The sequence below is a fragment of the Hibiscus syriacus genome, unplaced genomic scaffold (genome assembly GCF_006381635.1).
Source record: "Hibiscus syriacus cultivar Baekdansim isolate YM2019G1 unplaced genomic scaffold, ASM638163v2 tig00002511_pilon, whole genome shotgun sequence".
NCBI lineage: Eukaryota > Viridiplantae > Streptophyta > Magnoliopsida > Malvales > Malvaceae > Hibiscus > Hibiscus syriacus.
In genome coordinates, this window is record NW_024061932.1 from 3,278,487 (window position 1) to 3,300,416 (window position 21,930).

Consider the following 21,930-nt stretch of genomic DNA (forward strand, 5'->3'; position numbering starts at 1 on the left):
TATTTTAGATATCTTAATTGTCAAAATTTTAAAATGTGTATGTAATTATAGTAAAACATAATAATAATTTTCATAATTTTAATTACCGCAAAGGACTGTTAAATTATTTTTAAAAAATTATCGTAACAGAACAATAACAAGAATAATGATTTGTTATTAGTAATTTTGGATGTCATCCGTTATAATCCACTATTATTGGTATGATTTCCTTTCGCATCATTATTTTTCGATAATAATAATTTTGAACGGTATTGCTATTACTATATGACGGTCATTATTGTAATAACAGACCATTATTTACGTCTTTTATTACAAGAATTACTAATTTAGACAAAAGAATTTAAAAATAATAAAAATTAATTCATGTGTAATAAATGTAATGATATAATTTTAAGTAAATAAAACTAAGATTAAAACTGAATTAATAAATATAAAATATTAAATCAACTAAAATATAAATACAACGTTAAAATAATTAAAAAGATAACGTGACATGAAAATTAATAGTAACATGACATAATAAATATATGAACAATTGAACACATAAAAAACAATATAATAATTCCGTATAATATATTATATAAATGTATAATACTTCAAACGTAAAAAATACAATTTTTTTGAAACATAAATAAATACAAACTATAAGAATAGATACGTCATAACTATGATGTGAATAGACAAATCTTCTCTAAATCAAATTATTGATTTCAGTAGATAAAGAAATAATTGTTGTTTCCAAAAGTTATGAATTTGAACATCAACGGCTACAGCAAAGCGATTGAACGTTCATTTTCAAATGTATACTACATTTATAATCATCTTAAGTTAATAAAAAAATCATTCATACATATATTGCATAATATGAACATAAAATGTAAGAAAAAATTATAAAAATTACATATATTACGTAAATATGTTAATCATACATAAAACAAGTTATTAACATGTAAAAATTTGTAAATTTAATACTTTAAACATAAAAAATAACATAAACAGAATAAATTTATTTTCTATTCCTTATTTCATTAAAGAACTTTTAAAATACTTATAATGTTAATTTAAACCTATACATTCAATTATGAAATGAAAGTAAATATACTATGATATGCATACAACACAATAAAATTTAAAATATATCAAAATTTATTAAAATAAATTATAAAATATAAATTTTATTTAAATTAATATGTAATATTTTAAATACAATTATAATACAAAAACCAACCAAAATATAAACATGAAACTACACACAAAATGTTACTCATATATATATAATGAAAAAAAATAAAAGAAAACAACAATACCTAAAATATTTTGTTTCCCAAACATTAACTAATAAATTAAAGATTTTATTTTTAAGGCAAAAGCAATAATCCATCCACTGATTAAAGATACTTATATTATATTATTTTGTGCCCGTTCAAATCTTAATTTATATAAAAAAAATTAAATATATTTCAATGGTTAGAGAAAGTATTAGTCTCTCTTAAAATTTTAGATTCTAACAATTATATTTATAAAATACATATCTATTATTAATAATTAAAAAATATAAATAAATTCTAAATTATAATCCCTCTATACTATTAAAAAAATTATAATCTAGGAGGGGGATTGCTTTTATGTTATGATTTGATATATATATTAGAAGAACCCAATAATTTATCCTTTAAATAATATTATATATGACAAAAGTAATGACGTAGGAAAATTATGAAATTAATTAATTATTCATGGAAAGCAGATTCCCAAATTTTTTACATAACCGTCTCTGAACATGGATAAATGTGTCAAACAAAAATGGGGTAGGACATGTAAATCAATTTTTCTATAAAGGAATTCAACAGCGACAGTTCAGCCTTCCGCAGTTATATGTCAAACATAATTATCAAAATGAATCAACGTGACCATGAATATTTATTAAGATAAATAAGTAAATTTGGGGTGAGTATAAAATGTAGCGGTTTAATTTAAAATTAATTTAATATTAATTAAAACATTCTTAAGTGAATAGTTTTTCGGTTAGTATAACCGAATATATTATTAAATTTATAAATTTTTAATATATTCGGTTGATAATTCAGAAGTGATTTGTTATCATTTTATTTTTTTATTGTAACTTAAAATGTTATCTAAATTTTTAAATTGGTTTTAACTTAATATTGAAGGTATTTTATGTTGTAACATTGTCAAACATACATTGATACCGGTAACATTTCAGGTTTCAATTTAGATTCCTACATAAATTTTTTATCTTCTCAGATTGAATATATTTCACAACATGTATCAAAACTTTGACTCTGAGTTTCGATACTTACCAAACCATCCATATATATATATATATTAGTAACATTTTAGGTTGAAAATGATACTTAATTCAGAGTAAAATTTTTGATACTTCTCGTGAAATATATTCAACCTAAACTATTATATGTTTGATAACATTTCCAGTTTACAACTTAAAATGTCATATGTTGGGTAATATTTTCAGTTGCAATATAAAATGTTATATAATTTGAAACATTTATTGTTGCACCAACCTAAAATGCTTTATATTTTTATAATATTTTAAATTAATAATCAATATCTGATAGAACTGATCATATTATTTTTAGCCGTATTTTAGATATCGTAGATCATATTCAACCTAAATTTGATTACTTTAAGGAATGATATTTTATTTATATTTTAAATATTTATATAATATTGAAAATATTATTTATAAAAATGAAAAATTTTAATTACGTAAGATAAATATACGTTCAGTTAAGCATGCTTTTGTCCCAATTAGCAAGACGTGACATAATTTTGTATTCTGATTGTGTAAAGAGGAAAGCAATCCTCACCTTTCGTTTAAACACTTATTTACTATTTTTAAATTAATTTATATTATTTTAATTTAAATAAATTGATATTCAAGTATTATTTTTATTTTTTGGTATTTGAATGAATTTACTTATCTTATAATTTTAATTTATTTAAATACTTTGTGTTTATGTAATTTATATTTAAATAATTAATATTTTAAATCTTAAGTTGTAAAATAATTGATAATAAATTAATTATCTTCATAAGTATCTACACTTTTGTTTGATAAATGCTTGAAATGTTTAAGTTATATAAATAGAAATTTGATTGCTTTTTTTATATTAGAACCGTTGAAATCAATATTTACAATGAAAGCGAAAAAAATCCTCTTACTCTCAATGACCTTTATGGGAACCGGTTCCACAACATGGTCATCGTCGATTATGTCCCATATTTTTTTCGTATTAGACGATCTTCAATAGGATTATCGTCGTTGTTGTCACTGGCAATTTTTCTGGCATCACCGTGTATTAGTGGGGCATATTGATTCATTAGCGCGCACGAGTAGTGCAATGATGGATAATGACTTGTGAAGAATAACAATAGGAGATGGCAGCATATTGATGAATATTACTTCTTTTTATCCTTTTATTCTTTTCTTCTCACTTACTAGATAGGATTTGAGATTTACGCCGTGAATGCTTTATTTATCCTTTTATTGTATTCTCTTTTAAGCGATGAATTTTTGAAGCTTTGACTTAGTATTTTGTTGGTTTTCAATGATTGAAGGCTGTGATGGTGAATCCTACCTATTTCATGAGGGATTGTTTTATTCCCATCTGGAGATTTGAAAATCATCAAGCGATTCTTCTGAGCCTCGAATTAATATGTGAGTCAGAGCCATTGAGATGATGATATCCTTTTTTCTGAATTAAAACATAATGTAGACTTAAAATTATCAGGCTACAATTATCTGATCATTAGGCTGTCAAAAGTATTACTGTACAAATGTTGTTTCTGGTTTTGATTGAGTTATGAGTGGAAAAGTGTTAATATTCAACTTGGGCTTCATTGATTTAATCAAAAACATGATTCGGCTTCACTCATAAACATTCTATAAATAGTCCATAAATATCGGGAACAATGAATAGGATCTAAATTATGGTTGTTTTAATTATGTTCATCATAATTTATCTTATAAATGCTTATTATTTTCTTTACGATTTGTTGCAGTGTAACACCCCAATTTAGGGGCTAAAATTAAGAAATTATAAAGTGGCGGATTTAATTGATATTTTGAAAGAAACATTGGGGATTAAATTGTAAAGTTTTAAAGTTGGAAGACCATTTTAAAAAGTACAGGAAGTTCAGTGTCTAAACTCTTGGTTTAACCATTTTTATTTAGGAGATGATATATACCCCCATCCCCGTATGTTTCTGGAAAAAAATATTTCCAGATTTTCCTTTTCATCAACCCCTCTTTCAACTCCGATCTACTCGCCGTTCGACCTCCGATCGACGAGCCGAAACCACCATCATGTTCGTTGTCGAGCGAGGAACAAAACCCTTCAAACCTTACGTCGTGAATCATCTCCGTTCGTCATTAATTTCAGTCGGAAGTATCGTCGGTAATAACTCAGTTTTAGTTGGTTTTTCATCGATTCACGACGATCCGATGATCCGTTTACGACACCTCCCGCACCATCGTGTTCCTAGTGCCGTTCCGAGTCCACCGGTGTTCTCCTTTTTCTCCGGCGACAGCGGAGCGTGTGGAGGTGAAGCGGTCAAAGTTTCCGACGTTTCAAAATCGAGCTCTCCGCCGTTCAAAATTGTGAACCGAGCTTTGTAAGTATCTCGAAATCGCTCAAAATAATTTTTAGAAATTTTTATGTGAATTTTACGCTGCCGTAACAGTGCCCACGTGCGCCCACGCGCCGCCACTGCGAGTGGGGATAGACAAATGACCGGTTTGACCGGTTTTAGTGAATAGTTGACCGGTTTGACCGGTCATAACCTGACCCGACTCGTTTACCCAACCCGTTAACCTGACCCGACCCGTTGACCCGACCCGACCCGTTGACCGTTGACCCATTGACCGGCGTTGACCAATGTTGACCAAAACTTTGACCGGCTTTGACCGGGCATTAAACGACCTTTGACTTCGACCGAGTATACCTATCCTGACATTTTTCGACGTTCCAAATCCGATTCCGCTGTCCGTTTTTCGAAATTCGAACCCGAAGGCCTCGAAATAGCCGGTCAAACCCGTTGACTTCGATTTTGACCAAAAATTCCAAATTTCTGAAAAGTCATATTTTATGCTTTCGACGTCCTGAATCCGAATCCGAAGTCCGTTTCACCAAATTCGAACCTGGTAAGCTATCATTCACTGATATATCACCCGATTCGATCAGTTTATCGTAATTAAGCTCCGTTTCTGATATAATTTATGTTGATATGTATCTGAGGAATTATTGGAAGTTGAATTGAAGATCAAAGGCGTTCGAATGGAATTTTTATGGTCAATCAGTATTGCACGGAAATCGAGGTAATACTTTACTACCTCTTTATGCTTTATGGAACATGTGAATATTGGTAAATGCATGATTAAGATAATGTTGGTCTCATTTGTGTAGTTAATTAGTTTCTACACTCGATCTGAATACGGTAAAAGGGTTCAGTACTTGATTATGGTTCAGATGATTTCTATAAGAAATTGAGGGATTGTTAGAATTAAATTACAAGTTCTGTGCTTAGTGATAAAGAAATCAACATGGGTTTGTAACTTATAGTTTATTTCATCAAAGATTAAATGTTAAAGGTACTTGGATGGGAAATTATGATAATACTCCGGTAGGGTAAAATTACGAAAATACCCTTAAGTTGGAAAATGACAAGAATTGTCTCTGGAAGTGGATTAATAAATCTGAAAAGAATTATTGATCTACTAAAACTGTTGATGTACATAAGAAATATTAGTTTTACTTGGAAATTATGGATAACCGGTTTTTAACCCCAAGAAGGTTTATGCTAGATACTAGAAGTCTTTTAAGGAATCATTTCAAGATCAAAGAATGTTCGAGGAAGCAATTAATCATAGGATCTCTATATTATATTATTTTCGTTAAGAGCTAATATCGAAATTATCTGGTTAAGAAATTACGAAAATGCCCTTGAGAGATAAAATAGTCTGAATTGACCCTGAATGAGAAAGTACTTTGAGGATTTGTACTTAACTCGATTAAGTACGAATTTAATTGTTAAGATCCTGTCTTTGTACAGAAAAATTTATGATATTCCGTTTGTAAAATATGAGAAGACACTTGACCCGAAAATATTCAAATAATGAGTAAATACTTGAAGAGTAATTTATCGGGGGTATTCTGCTGTTAGAATTGTTCGAAAGGACTGAAGTAAATGATAATATTGAATTAAATAATAAGATTAGACGGAAGGAAATGATTAAAGTACACTGAATCAATACAATGACCAAAATACCCCTGTAATAGAAATGACCCAAGAATACCACCAAGCTTAAGAATGATTGGATATCCTCGAGGTCTGAAATGAATGGAATAAAATTGAACACCAAAATTACCAAAATACCCTTATGGCCTATATTAAGTAAATGTCTTGGATTAATTAAGGAATCCAAATAAGCATAGGTGTTGGATTACCTTTAAAAGTTATGGAACAAAACTTAAGTGAGTAGATCAACCCTAAAGCTATGTCAATACCTGAACAACATAGATATTACTGGAATGTGTGTTCGTCTTTTCAAGTTTGGCTCGATGATAAATTTGGAAGTATTCAACTCAACTCAACTCTAGATCATATTCAGTACTAAGAATTGGATATTTGTTCGACAAATCAACCACGAATACTGAACTGAACGAAAGTACAATATGTATCCAAAATTCAGAAAATGTCTGATTTACTTTGGAAAACTCTTAAGTAACCGTGATAGACTTGACTGTTAAATGAAATAAGTAACCTCAATGATTGATGATTAAATAAGTGATTTGGATGAGTCTGGAAACGTTAACGAACATACATAATGAAATGTTTTTTTATGGGTCTTGAACTATAAATCAAGCACGTCAGCATTTCATGATACTGTGGAAGCGTGAAAATGAAATAAAGAGCATTGGAATATCTATGGATAAGAATGTTAGGTAAAAAAAATAAATACCCTGGAAGGACAAAGAATTGACCAGTCGATGAGCATTAGTTATGGGAATTATTCATATCGAGTAACTCATTAATCTGATCAATCGACAAAGATTGTAAAATTTCTGAATCGTTGTTCTCCCTTACCAGCTCAAATTAGTTAGGTTATATCTGAAAATATAAGTAGCTCAGATGTAAAGGATTCTGAATACCCTTTTGATTATGTAGAGCTTTCAAAAAAATGTATGAATAAGATATGATCTCGATAAGTCTCAATCTGAATAACTTATGATTCCATCAGTTATTGAACTCTTCCAATAGTGATTATAAATCCCAACATTCTATCGGTATATTGAAGATCGGTGTTTCTCTGCCTGATAAGATTATTCTGTACTTATGAATAATATATATAAACTCTGGTGTGTTCCATACCCACATGAATATTTTATCTGATTTTCGATTTGAATTCTGATCTGATACTTGACATGGATTCTGATATGATATCTGACATGGATTCTGATCTGGTACTTGACTTGGATTTTGATATGATACTTGACATGAATTATGTTTTGATTTTTGATATATCCGTTTACGGACGGAACATGTTTTATTTGGTGGTTTGGTTGGAGGTTACTATATATGCAGGTTCCTCGGCTTTATGCTCGGGGCCTTACTTGGTGTGTTGGTGGGTGTATGGTTCTGGGGAACCTACACATTATGGTGTGTTGGTGGGTGTATGGTTCTGGGAAACCTACACATTATGGTGCGTTCGGTTGGAGGGATTACTATGGTTTTTATAAATGTTTTATGGGAGAGTGTTGTTGGAGGAAGTTATCGTTACCGTTACTGCAGGCTCCTCTGCTTTGTGCTCAGGGCCTTACTTGGTGTGTTGGTGGTGTATGGTTCTGGGGAACCTACACATTATGGTGTGTTTGGTTGGATGGATTAATATGGTTTTTGAATAAAAACATGTTTTAAATTGCCACTGTTTTAAAAGAAAAGATATGCATCTTTTCACAGGTTTTGCGGGAACACACTATATAACCTATTCTGATCTCCTGAACTCAGTCATCCGAAATTATTTATCTGAACTGAAAGCTCATTGTTCGTTAGCACCTGAAATATCAGTAGGATCCCTGCTCAGTATAAAAATCTGTAAATATCTGAACCAATAAGGAAATGTATATTTATCTATATTTGCACGTTCTTCAGCATCATCTGGTAGTTTTGTATTACTGAGCTTTCCAAAGCTCACTCTATTACTCACCTTTTCAGGTTAAAAGAATTGTACCAGTGCATCTATCGACTTCAGTAAGGGAGTTCTTTCAGCTTTGTTGCAGAGTATGGTACATGTGATTAGGGGCATGTAATTGTATTTTGATTTATATATGAGTCTGAAAATCTATTTTATTTTTAAATAGCGACAAATGATTTTATAAGTTTGCATGTTCTGATAAAAAGTTTTAAATTTTCTGCTATTTTTACAGTGGGTCGCTCCGGTGGCCCTAATGTGACACCCCGGATCGGATTTGGTTACCCTTATCGGTCTGTGGGGGTTACATTTAGTGGTATCAGAGCTATGGTTTGAGTCAAAATTTTCAAGTTAGACCGGCCGGTCGAATGTCAAAATATGTCTGATCAGTACATGCCCCTAGACTGTGATCATACCTCTCTGAGCCGGAACTCCAGGGCTAAGTCCCTATCTGTACCGAATAAACCAGAGTTTCTATCCGTTAAGGTTATACTTGTACAAAAAGGAATACTAGTAACATCTGTCTAAACGCTGTAAAGTATCTCATGAGCCATGTGAGAGTTATTTATTTGAAAGATTCTGACTTGACTCCAGAAATTAAATTGGGATATGCTACTGCTCTATGAGCATATTCTCATGACCAAGACTGAATTGATTACTCAACGCCATTTTCGTTCGGATTCTTTTATTGAAATGAGAGAGAGTTCTGATAAGAATGTATACTCAACTGGTTAAGGATTAGTGGAGAATCCGTATTTCTATAAAAGCTACTCGAAGATATGGAAGAGTTGATGAAAGTTTCATTTCTACAATTATGTGACATGAATGAATTTCGAGGATGAAATTCTTTTAAGGAGGGGAGAATTGTAACACCCCAATTTAGGGGCTAAAATTAAGAAATTATAAAGTGGCGGATTTAATTAATATTTTGAAAGAAACATTGGGGATTAAATTGTAAAGTTTTAAAGTTGGCAGATCATTTTAAGAAGTACAGGAAGTTCAGTGGCTAAACTCTTGGTTTAACCATTTTTATTTAGGAGATGATATATACCCCCATCCCCGTATGTTTCTGGAAAAAAATATTTCCAGATTTTCCTTTTCATCAACCCCTCTTTCAACTCCGATCTACTCGCCATCCGACCTCCGATCGACGAGCCGAAACCAGCATCGTGTTCGTTGTCGAGCGAGGAACAAAACCCTTCAAACCTTACGTCGTGAATCATCTCCGTTCTTCGTTAATTTCAGTCGAAAGTATCGTCGGTAATAACTCAGTTTTAGTTGGTTTTTCATCGATTCACGACGATCCGATGATCCGTTTACGACACCTCCCGCACCATCGTGTTCCTTGTGCCGTTCCGAGTCCACCGGTGTTCTCCTTTTTCTCCGGCGGCGGCGGCGCGTGTGGAGGTGAAGCGGTCAAAGTTTCCGACGTTTCAAAATCGAGCTCTCCGCCGTTCAAAATTGTGAACCGAGCTTTGTAAGTATCTCGAAATCGCTCAAAATAATTTTTAGAAATTTTTATGTGAATTTTACGCTACCGGAACAGTGCCCACGCGCCCCCACGCGCCGCCACTGCGAGTGGCGATAGTCCAAATGACCGGTTTGACCGGTTTTAGTGAATAGTTGACCGGTTTGACCGGTCATAACCCGACCCGACCCAACTCGTTTACCCGACCCGTTGACCCGACTTGTTTACCCGACCCGACCCGTTAACCCGACCCGACCCGTTGATCGTTGGCCCGTTGACCGGCGTTGACCAAAACTTTGACCGGGGATTAAACGACCTTTGACTTCGACCAAGTATACCTATCCTGACATTTTTCGACGTTCCAAATCCGATTCCGCTGTCCGTTTTTCGAAATTCAAGCCCAAAGGCCTCGAAATAGCCGGTCAAACCCGTTGACTTCGATTTTGATCGAAAATTCTAAATTCCCGAAAAGTCATATTTTATGCTTTCGACGTCCTGAATCCGAATCCGAAGTCCGTTTCGCCAAATTCGAACCTGGTAAGCCGTCATTCACTGATTTATCACCCGATTCGATCAATTTATCGTAATTAAGCTCCGTTTCTGATATAATTTATGTTGATATGTATCTGAGGAATTATTGGAAGTTGAATTGAAGATCAAAGGCGATCGAATGGAATTTTTATGGTCAATCAGTATTGCACGGAAATCGAGGTAATACTTTACTACCTCTTTATGCTTTATGGAACATGTGAATATTGGTAAATGCATGATTAAGATAATGTTGGTCTCATTTGTGTAGTTAATTAGTTTCTACACTCGATCTGAATACGGTAAAAGGGTTCAATACTTGATTATGGTTCAGATGATTTCTATAAGAAATTGAGGGATTGTTAGAATTAAATTACAAGTTCTGTGCTTAGTGATAAAGAAATCAACATGGGTTTGTAACTTATAGTTTATTTCATCAAAGGTTAAATGTTAAAGGTACTTGGATGGGAAATTATGATAATACTCTGGTAGGGTAAAATTACGAAAATACCCTTAAGTTGGAAAATGACAAGAATTGTCTCTGGAAGTGGATTAATAAATCTGAAAAGAATTATTGATCTACTAAAACTGTTGATGTACATAAGAAATGTTAGTTTTACTTGGAAATTATGGATAACCGGTTTTTAACCCCAAGAAGGTTTATGCTAGATACTAGAAGTCTTTTAAGGAATCATTTCAAGATCAAAGAATGTTCGAGGAAGCAATTAATCATAGGATCTCTATATTATATTATTTTCGTTAAGAGCTAATATCGAAATTATCTGGTTAAGAAATTATGAAAATGCCCTTGAGAGATAAAATAGTCTGAATTGACCCTGAATGAGAAAGTACTTTGAGGATTTGTACTTAACTCGATTAAGTACGAATTAAATTGTTAAGATCCTGTCTTTGTACAGAAAAATTTATGATATTTCGTTTGTAAAATATGAGAAGACACTTGACCCAAAAATATTCAAATAATGAGTAAATACTTGAAGAGTAATTTATCGGGGGTATTCTGCTGTTAGAATTGTTCGAAAGGACTGAAGTAAATGATAATATTGAATTAAATAATAAGATCAGACGGAAGGAAATGATTAAAGTACACTGAATCTATACAATGACCAAAATACCCCTGTAATAGAAATGACCCAAGAATACCACCAAGCTCAAGAATGATTGGATATCCTCGAGGTCTGAAATGAATGGAATAAAATTGAACACCAAAATTACCAAAATACCCTTATGGCCTATATTAAGTAAATGTCTTGGATTAATTAAGGAATCCAAATAAGCATAGGTGTTGGATTACCTTTAAAAGTTATGGAACAAAACTTAAGTGAGTAGATCAACCCTAAAGCTATGTCAATACCTGAACAACATATATATTACTGGAATGTGTGTTCGTCTTTTCAAATTTGGCTCGATGATAAATTTGGAAGTATTCAACTCAACTCAACTCTAGATCATATTCAGTACTAAGAATTGGATATTTGTTCGACAAATCAACCACGAATACTGAACTGAACGAAAGTACAATATGTATCCAAAATTCAGAAAATGTCTGATTTACTCTGGAAAACTCTTAAGTAACCGTGATAGACTTGACTGTTAAATGAAATAAGTAACCTCAATGATTGATGATTAAATAAGTGATTTGGATGAGTCTGGAAACGTTAACGAACATACATAATGAAATGTTTTTTATGGGTCATGAACTATAAATCAAGTACGTCAGCATTTCATGATACCGTGGAAGCGTGAAAATGAAATAAAGAGCATTGGAATATCTATGGATAAGAATGTTAGGTATAAAAAAATAAATACCCTGGAAGGACAAAGAATTGACCAGTCGATGAGCATTAGTTATGGGAATTATTCATATCGAGTAACTCATTAATCTGATCAATCGACAAAGATTGTAAAATTTCTGAATCGTTGTTCTCCCTTACCAGCTCAAATTAGTTAGGTTATATTTGAAAATATAAGTAGCTCAGATGTAAAGGATTCTGAATACCCCTTTTGATTATGTAGAGCTTTCAAAAAAAATGTATGAATAAGATATGATCTCGATAAGTCTCAATCTGAATAACTTATGATTCCATCAGTTATTGAACTCTTCCAATAGTGATTATAAATCCCAACATTCTATCGGTATATTGAAGATCGGTGTTTCTCTGCCTGATAAGATTATTCTGTACTTATGAATAATATCTGTAAACTCTGGTGTGTTCTATACCCACATGAATATTTTATCTGATTTTCGATTTGAATTCTGATCTGATACTTGACATGGATTCTGATATGATATCTGACATGGATTCTGATCTGATACTTGACTTGGATTTTGATATGATACTTGACATGAATTATGTTTTGATTTTTGATATATCCGTTTACAGACGGAACATGTTTTATTTGGTGGTTTGGTTGGAGGTTACTATATATGCAGGTTCCTCGGCTTTATGCTCGGGGCCTTACTTGGTGTGTTGGTGGGTGTATGGTTCTGGGGAACCTACACATTATGGTGTGTTGGTGGGTGTATGGTTCTGGGAAACCTACACATTATGGTGCGTTCGGTTGGAGGGATTACTATGGTTTTTTATAAATGTTTTATGGGAGAGTGTTGTTGGAGGAAGTTATCGTTACCGTTACTGCAGGCTCCTCTGCTTTGTGCTCAGGGCCTTACTTGGTGTGTTGGTGGTATATGGTTCTGGGGAACCTACACATTATGGTGTGTTTGGTTGGATGGATTAATATGGTTTTTGAATAAAAACATGTTTTAAATTGCCACTGTTTTAAAAGAAAAGATATGCATTTTTCACAGGTTATGCGGGAACACACTAGATAACCTATTCTGATCTCCTGAACTCAGTCATCCGAAATTATTTATCTGAACTGAAAGCTCATTGTCCGTTAGCACCTGAAATATCAGTAGGATCCCTGCTCAGTATAAAAATCTGTAAATATCTGAACCAATAAGGAAATGTATATTTATCTATATTTGCACGTTCTTCAGCATCATCTGGTAGTTTTGTATTACTGAGCTTTCCAAAGCTCACTCTATTACTCACCTTTTCAGGTTAAAAGAATTGTACCAGTGCATCTATCGACTTCAGTAAGGGAGTTCTTTCGACTTTGTTGCAGAGTATGATACATGTGATTAGGGGGCATGTAATTGTATTTTTGATTTATATATGAGTCTGAAAATCTGTTTTATTTTTAAATAGCGACAAATGATTTTATAAGTTTGCATGTTCTGATAAAAAGTTTTAAATTTTCTGCTATTTTTACAGTGGGTCGCTCCGGTGGCCCTAATGTGACACCCAGGATCGGATTTGGTTACCCTTATCGGTCTGTGGGGGTTACATGCAGGATGGCTTATATCCCAACCATAACAAACTACACGTAGCTCTGGTGGGATAGAAGTTGTTCATTTGGCATCTGGTCGGACTGTATGCGAGGTGACCGTAAACCCACGCGCTGTGCTTTTAGATATAATGGTTAAATCTGCTGAATTAATTTGTTTGTCTAAATTTCTTTCACTGGCTGTTAATATGAAATGCTAGTTTTAAACTTGTGATATTATTACTTTTGTTATGCTTTTTTCCCCCCCTCATGAAGTATGTGTTGCAATTGTCAAATTGCTCTACCGTTAGTTTTTAAATACAATGTATTTATGTTATATATCAGGATTATATATTGCTTACTGATTCAACGGGTGATATTTATCAGCTTCATCTCGTACCAACAAACATTTTCTGGTTTTTGTTTTACAGGTTCCTTATTTCAGACGAGGAGAATAGAGAATACATCAAGAAGACGAGTAATGTTTTCAAAGAGAAGGAATTGACTACTCAAAAAGGCCTTCGGTTTATCAGTGCTTTGCGATGCTGAAGTTGCACTTAAGCGTATGAATTCTCATTTTTGTCATGTCCATCTTTTTTTTTCTTGAAGAATTGTAATGTCGATCTTGTTGGTTTTGGAACATGATGTTTCGAGTAACATGAAGTTTGATTTATTTTTGTTGTAAGTATTTTTATTTAATACATGCCGTAATTAAATTTCAAGTTTGTTGTTATTAGATAATGTTAGAGGATCATAAATTTGAGTAATACAAAGCACAAAATGATATCTGCCAAACCAGTTAAGCTTAGTGGCATTTGCAATAAAAGTTGCTACAAATCACACTTTTTTTTGGCATTTTGAGATGAAAATGCCATTAATGGCATACACATTTGTGGCGTTCGTAAAATATGCCACTATATACATCTTTATAAGTGGCGTTTATTGTAAAAAAACGTCGCTAAAGATCACAACCCATAGCAGCGTTTGAGTCAACAAATGTCATTAAAGACAAGGTAAATTGTGATGTTTTAGAAATAAACGTCGTTATATATCATGACAATTAGCGGCGTTTTATGTTTACAAATGCCGTTAACTATTGCAGTCCTCGTTTTAGCGACACTTCTTGTTGCGCTCTTTCTAGCATCAGAAGGATTTTTAGCGGAGCTTAAAAAGCCACTTTAGGACTAAATGCCGCTAAAAATCTGTTTTGATATAATCCCCCATAAAGGAATATCTACAACCAAATTCCTAAGTCAATCGACCTCTTTCTCGACTAATTAAGAGAAATTAACTCTTATTCCATAGTGAAGCAAGCAATACATTTCTATTTTGTAGACCTCTAGGAAATATGAAGTTTGATTTACATTATTTTGATATAACAATTAAATGTCAAAATGTTTTTGTACTTCATTGAATTTGTTAAAATATTTATAAAAATAATTCAAATTCCATAAATTTGAGTTTGAATAAAAAGATTTTCTAGCTTTGAAGTACTAATACTTCTTCACGAAGTATCGATATTATATGATTAATATTGATACTATTCATGTCGTACTGATACTACATTGTGTTTTTAAACTGTAGAACTTCCAAAATACAAAATTGATATTAATACTCCTTTTAGTATCGATACTACTTATAATATTAGTATGGATACTACACAGTAATGTGTATACATGTAATGTGAATGCTGGTATGTTGTTATATGCTTATTTTAGTTATCGTTGGCATGTGTAGTAGTCAAAAGTATGCTAAAATTTAGTATGCTATTGTTTGTATGTTGAGTGTGGCCTGCAATGTTTCTAAGCTATTATCTAGTATCGTGTTACTATTTATTTTTATGGAGTTTTTTGTTGGGGAAAATTGAATATTTTTTTCTAGGTCGAATATCAAGTTTCCAGTTTTGGAAGCCCGGGGTGTAGTTTCAAAACTGGCGACCCAAAGTTTTCAAACTCAGACTAGTTTCGATTCTCAAAATTCAATAGCTTTAAGTGTATCGAACAAGTTCTCAAACTTCTTAAACTTTAAATATGGATTTGGTACCACTTTGTGGGTTTTGATAACCATTTGTTTGAAGAAGGGATAGTGATTTGTCTAGACCTTTTAATTGTCACAAATTATATTCGAATCTTTAAGTGTTTTATGCATAACAATTTAGCACGTCAACATAAGTGTTTCGATTCTCAAAATTCAATCGATTTATGATTGTTCTAGATTTAGGGTTTAGGGTTTTACGTTTTTTCTCCATCATTTTTCCCTCTAGCTTCGTCTCCCATAACCCGCTATTTCCTTTTTATCACTATATTTCCCCCTTCTATAAATTAATTAGTATTTGGGTTTATTGGTTGACAAGCCCCTACATTAGTACCATATGAATTCTTATTATAATTAGGAATTATAATATTAAAATTGAATAAATAGAAACAATAACAATATAAAGATATATTGATAGAAGTTAAATGTAATATAAATATAAGCACCAAAAAGATGTTCCGATCAAGAATTTTAAAAAAAATATATTTTAAATTAGATATATCTTTACATTTCTCTAATATTTTAAAATTTTTATTACTCTATATTGTTGCATTGGTATATTTATGGTCACAAGTACGTTGTTTTTTTCTTTAAGATTTGGTTTTAGGTTCTATGTCAGTTCAATCACCATCGGAACCCTGGCTTGGAAAAAAGGATTCTCCGCATCAATGTAGTTTGATTCATTTGTTGGCTAATCATGCTTGACATAATGTGGCACGAAACATATTGTTTTTCCTTGTTTATTCAGGATTTGGAACCTGGATCAAGTAATCATGCTTGACATAGTGGTGTAAGCAAAAGGGATGAGTTCGTGGTCTTTTTGTTGGGCTCTCAAGATATTTCATTGCGTGACATTCGGTGGGCACGAAATTTCTTAAGAAATATGCATACATATAAAACATGCAAGTTGTATTTATAGGCTACAAAAGTTCTAACAGAAAAGAAAACAACTTAGTATCTTGTGCATTAATGCTAGATATGTTTAGATGAAAGCACAAATTAATTCTAATCATGACTTAGAAAATATCCTACTATTGTAAATATGATCATAAATTACCTAAACTAAAAATGGAAAGTATATTATTGAATTTAATTACAAATAATCAGTAAAATAATTAGAAATTCATTATAATTTAAAATTCTTCTATTTGACTCGTATTTAATTTGTTGCATTTGTTACAATAAACAAAACTCGAGTTCCTAATGTCTGGTTGAGGTGTTTCAAAATGTGTTAGAAAGATAACTAACCATCGATCATGTTTTTAGAATACATCTTGCCTTGGAAGTGTTCAGATCTCGTTCGAAAATTTATTAAAAGTTAGGTAGCCTCAGGCTTCAAAATCAGTGTCCATTAAAAGCTTTAGGCCTTGAAAAGGGGTAGGTCGAACGAAATCGAGCATTGCACCTCTAGTGCTCTTTTTCATCATCTCAAGGTCATTTAACTATAGGAGTTATTATTGATTTTGGTTGTCTATTTCAAAAGTAATTGTCGCTTTATTTTTTATTTCATTTTACTTTCATATTGGGAATGTGTACGTGGAGAAGTAAACAACATGACATCAACATGAAACAGAATATACTCCGGAGATAAAATTTTATGTGGTTCAAGATTACGTACCTCCATAAATGAGATAAATAATAATACACTATAAACATATAGATCATAAAGAATTAACATAATCATATGAGTTTTCGTTGTATACCATATATATATATATATCAAATCATTTATAAAAAAAACTCAATATCCCTTGATTTAAACATTAAGGACATTGAGTTTTGTGGAGGTATCATTGAGTTAAAGTTTTCCAAACGTAACTAGAAAACATCTTGGGTTAAGATGATTATCGATTATCCACCGCCATGTAAGTTCCACTTTATTCATTTCTTCCACCATTTTAAAGGAAAAAAAAATATGGCCTAAGATGAATATCGATTATCCACCGCCATGTAAGTTCCAAAATAGTTTTTGTATCTAATTATCAACAGAAGATAATGTTTATAGTTGTGTTATCCTCTTGTTAGAGATGTTTACGGGAAAAAGGCATACCAAATGAGAGGTTTTATTCTCTTTTGTTTAAGAAAAATAATTTATAGACTAGAAGAAACTAGAATACTTCCTCTTAAATGGAAGGTAATGTCAAATAAAAAAAGGTTACTATTATAATAATTCACAACTGAACAATTAACAAAGACGAAATTTAATTTTTGTATTAAGTAAATCATCACTAAGGACCTGATCCACCAACTCCAAAATGTTGCTGCTTAAAATTGAATTGGGACTTTTATTGTGTGAGACTAATTTAATAACCACTACATCACAAGAATGCTGGCTTAATCACAATGAAAGATAAAAAAGTAAACAGAGGATGAATAAGAAAAATAATTGACCACTAGAGGGTTTAGGGCTTCATAATTGTAGAGCTTGGTTTGAACTTTCGAAGCTATGGTTTGAAAATTTACCGGCCTAAAATCTCATTCTGTATGAATTTCTAAATAAAAATCCACTATCTTACCTAGATGGAAGGATGAAACCAACCAGGAATAGGATTAAACCCAAGGAAAAGGCAGAACAAGGTCCAGCGGCTGCAACCGTTAGACGGTCTTTGCACTTAGCTACAATTTTTTATACATGCACCACATGTCACAAGTCAAAACAAGATGGACTAATCTTCCACTTGGCACTATCACACAGATGGAACAAAATTTCTTAAAGACAATATTTAAATTGTAGTTCATACCTTCATTAGCAAGAGCCTACACACTCACATGGAGATTGAATAATTCAAGGAAGGAAACCCACCACTCCTTCCTCCCTCATCGAACAATTTTACTGAAAATCCTACTTTGGCTAAGTTATTCATATCTTGTTTCAATTTGTTGTCTTCGTTTTTATTTCAATCTCTCTTATTTGATTTAACCTATCTTCCTTGTTCTATTTTTAGCAAACCCTAATTGTCGCCGTCATATCTCCTCTATCGCTCTCGTTCCTTGATCGAGTCTAGATTTTTTTAAGTTAGATTCTTTAAGATCCAGCAACGTTCATTACTCCCGCTATCATTCTCTATCAATTTTTTTACCCTAATTATGCCATCGAAAGAGCTTATCCCATCACAATGATCCGTTAGATTTGCTACATTGTAGTTTATGAATTTGTCAATAAACATCTCGGTCATAAGAAGCAAATTATATTGGGAAAAAAATGTGATTATTGAGGTCCATTTTAATATGTATAATTTTAAAATATTATTAAATCATTAAATATTCTATAAAAAAAATAACACACAATTTCAAAATAAAAACATTTGATAAGTACTATTCTATTTATATTAACTATATATATCTCAAAGCAGAAAAATCTTAGTAATCAATAAGAGTGAAGTTGATAATAACTTGTGTTGGAAAGATAGCTTACTACAAAAATGAAAGATTAACATTGAATGAAATATAAGTGAAATAATCTACAACTTCTTAAGATAAAGTTTAACGCATAGCACACAAATAACCTTATATGCATTTGAGTTTCGTGTTAGTTCAATAATTTTTTCAAATAATATCTCAGGATGCTCATAAGAATTTTAGGAAGATGACCCAAAGTCTTTCATAAAAGGTGGCTAATCTTTCACTCTCACATAAGAAATTTCATCGAGTCTATCTTAATATAGACCACCCGAATCAGGGATATGAAATCATTAAGATCTTTAACTAAGCTTAACCACTTATTTATGAATTTAATGAATTCATCAAATTTGTCTTAGTATGACCACCCCAAAACTTGAGCTATAGATTCATTAAGAGTGTAAAACTCAACCTCAATACTCGGTGTATCCATCCAGTCTGTCTCACTAAGACCACCAAAATTAGGCTATGGATTTGTTAAGAATGAAAAACTCAACCTAAAAAATCAGAGTATCCATCAAGTCATTCTAACTAGGACCACACATATTTTGGGCTATGGATTTATTATGAGTATAAAACTCAACCTCTCAAGTGTACATGATACTCCATAGGGATAGGAAGGAGTCTACAATATGAATTACACATCTTGTGGGCTTAAGACATACCCCTCAATGAATAAAGAACTATTTTCATATTTAACCCTTTGAATAATGGATCAATAAGGTGGTTTTTAGATTTAATGTACTCCAAAGTGACTACTACATTCTTTATAAGATGTCTCACATATTCATGCCTTATATGAATGTGTCTCTTTTTTACCATTGTAACATTGATTATTAACTATACATATTAAGATTTGTGAATCACATAATAATGACACTAGAAGTGTAGGTATCACCCATAAAGGAATATCTATAATAAGATTCTCATGTCACTCAGTCTCTTTCGCTTCTAAATCAAAAGCAATGAACTCTTATTCCATAACGAAGAGTGTGATACATTTATGTATCGCAAAATTGCAGGAAATATATTGAAGTTTGATTTCTAATAATTTGATATAAAAAATAAATACCAAATGTTCTTGAAATTAATTGAATTATTTAAAATGTTTCAAAAATAATTCAAAGTCCATAAAACTTGAGTTTGAATAAAATGATTTTCATGCTTTGAAGTACCGATATTTCTTTATGAAGTATCGATATTGTATGAACAATATTAATACTATTCATTTTGTATTGATATTATGTAACAAAGTATTACATATACTTCTCATAGTAGTATCGATACCACCTTATGTTTTCAAACTCTGAAAATTCTAGAATGCAAAATTAGTACCGATACTCCTTACAGTATTGGTACTACTTAGAATGATATTATCGATACTACTCGGTAATGCGTATACATGTAGTGCGAATGATGGTATCTTGTTATATACTTATTGTCGAAATAGTTTTTAAAAAGGCATCATTTTGAATAATTTAGTGACCTATTAATAATAAAACATGGTTCGAGGAGTCGCCACCTGTTAGAGTATGCCCAAAGACCAATCATATGATGATTGTAATAATACTTTAATTTACCGATTTTTATTGAATAAAGGCATTGCCGCTATTAGTTTCAGTTATATATATGTGTTTAACATAAACTGGAAGATAATAAAGTCCATATAATGACATAATTGTTATTATTAAAAGATCCCTAGTCAAGTATTATTATGGGCATGGACAATAATAATACGCTTAAGACTAACATGTTATTGATTGATGACAACGAGTTGTCATTGACATAGAGATGTCAGAATTGATACATGATTATATTGTTAGAGAACAATGTATTGGATTGACCCACCATGAGCATATGTCTTGGATTATTATGTGACAGTCATAACATTGCTCATGGTGATGACTATATGTATGATCCTCAGACTTGAGATCAATACTATCCCAACATATATTGTTGTATGTTTTGATGTAGCTAAACAAGCTCTGTAATTGGTTGCTCTCTAAAGACTGTTATTGAATATATCTCAATATATGTAGTGGGTGTGTATGATTAAGATAGGAAATGTCCTTCATACATAATAGGAAATATATCACAGGCCACTTGATTGAGTAAGACTAGAAACGCATGGCCATGCTCGAATAAGTTGATATGAGATATCATAAACTATTCATTAATTAAAGTCTACTCTAGAAATCAAGAAACAATAGATGGGCTATACAAGTATGACTATTCCAAGACTTGTGCCTATTCTAGTTATAAAGGACATAAGGATATAATACATAAAAGAGTTAATCACCAAGATGATATGTCGAATCATATTTTCTTGTAACTTAGGTGACAATGATATATTGCTAGATGTCACTCATTGTATGTAATATTAGAATTGTTCTAATAATTACTTCTAATGTTACAAGAACCTACAGGGTCACACCCTAAGATTGAAACGAGCAAAGATGTACAATTTGTTGTACGTTACTAAAATATATCTAGAGTTAATTAAGTATATATTTTAATAATCCCGAATATTTAATTTCAATTAATTAAATATAGATTTAATTAATTTGAAATAATAAAATCCATGATATGATTAGGGTAACTTGGATATAAAAGGATTATTAGATTCCAATTAATTAAATGTAGATTTAATTAATTTAAAATAATAAAAACCCTAATATGATTAGGGTAACTTGGCTATAAAAGGGTGTGTTAGGTCTAGCAGCCGTTTTTGTGAGAACACGCACAAAACCTTCAGCCACTTTCTCTCAAAACTGTTTTGGGAGAAAACAAAATTGCTCTTAATCGGGTGAACTGAGTAGAGGCCGAGACGTGATTTCGTGGAGGGTTACGATTCGAACCAATCTACACCACCATAATTCACTGCTTTCCTTTCTGTTTTTCAAGGAACCCGCTGTAAGTA

At 31.8% G+C, this 21,930-nt stretch overlaps 2 non-coding genes across 2 annotated transcripts; both read left to right on the top strand.

Annotated features, from left to right (window-relative positions):
• The first annotated feature begins 3,594 nt into the window (after positions 1-3,594).
• On the top strand, positions 3,595-3,691 carry LOC120147595. Its single transcript, XR_005518295.1, has one exon. It is a non-coding gene; the product is annotated as a small nucleolar RNA R41 (small nucleolar RNA).
• A 21-nt stretch (positions 3,692-3,712) lies between these two features.
• Positions 3,713-3,794, top strand: LOC120147603. Its single transcript, XR_005518296.1, has one exon. It is a non-coding gene; the product is annotated as a small nucleolar RNA Z155 (small nucleolar RNA).
• The last annotated feature ends 18,136 nt before the right edge of the window (positions 3,795-21,930 follow it).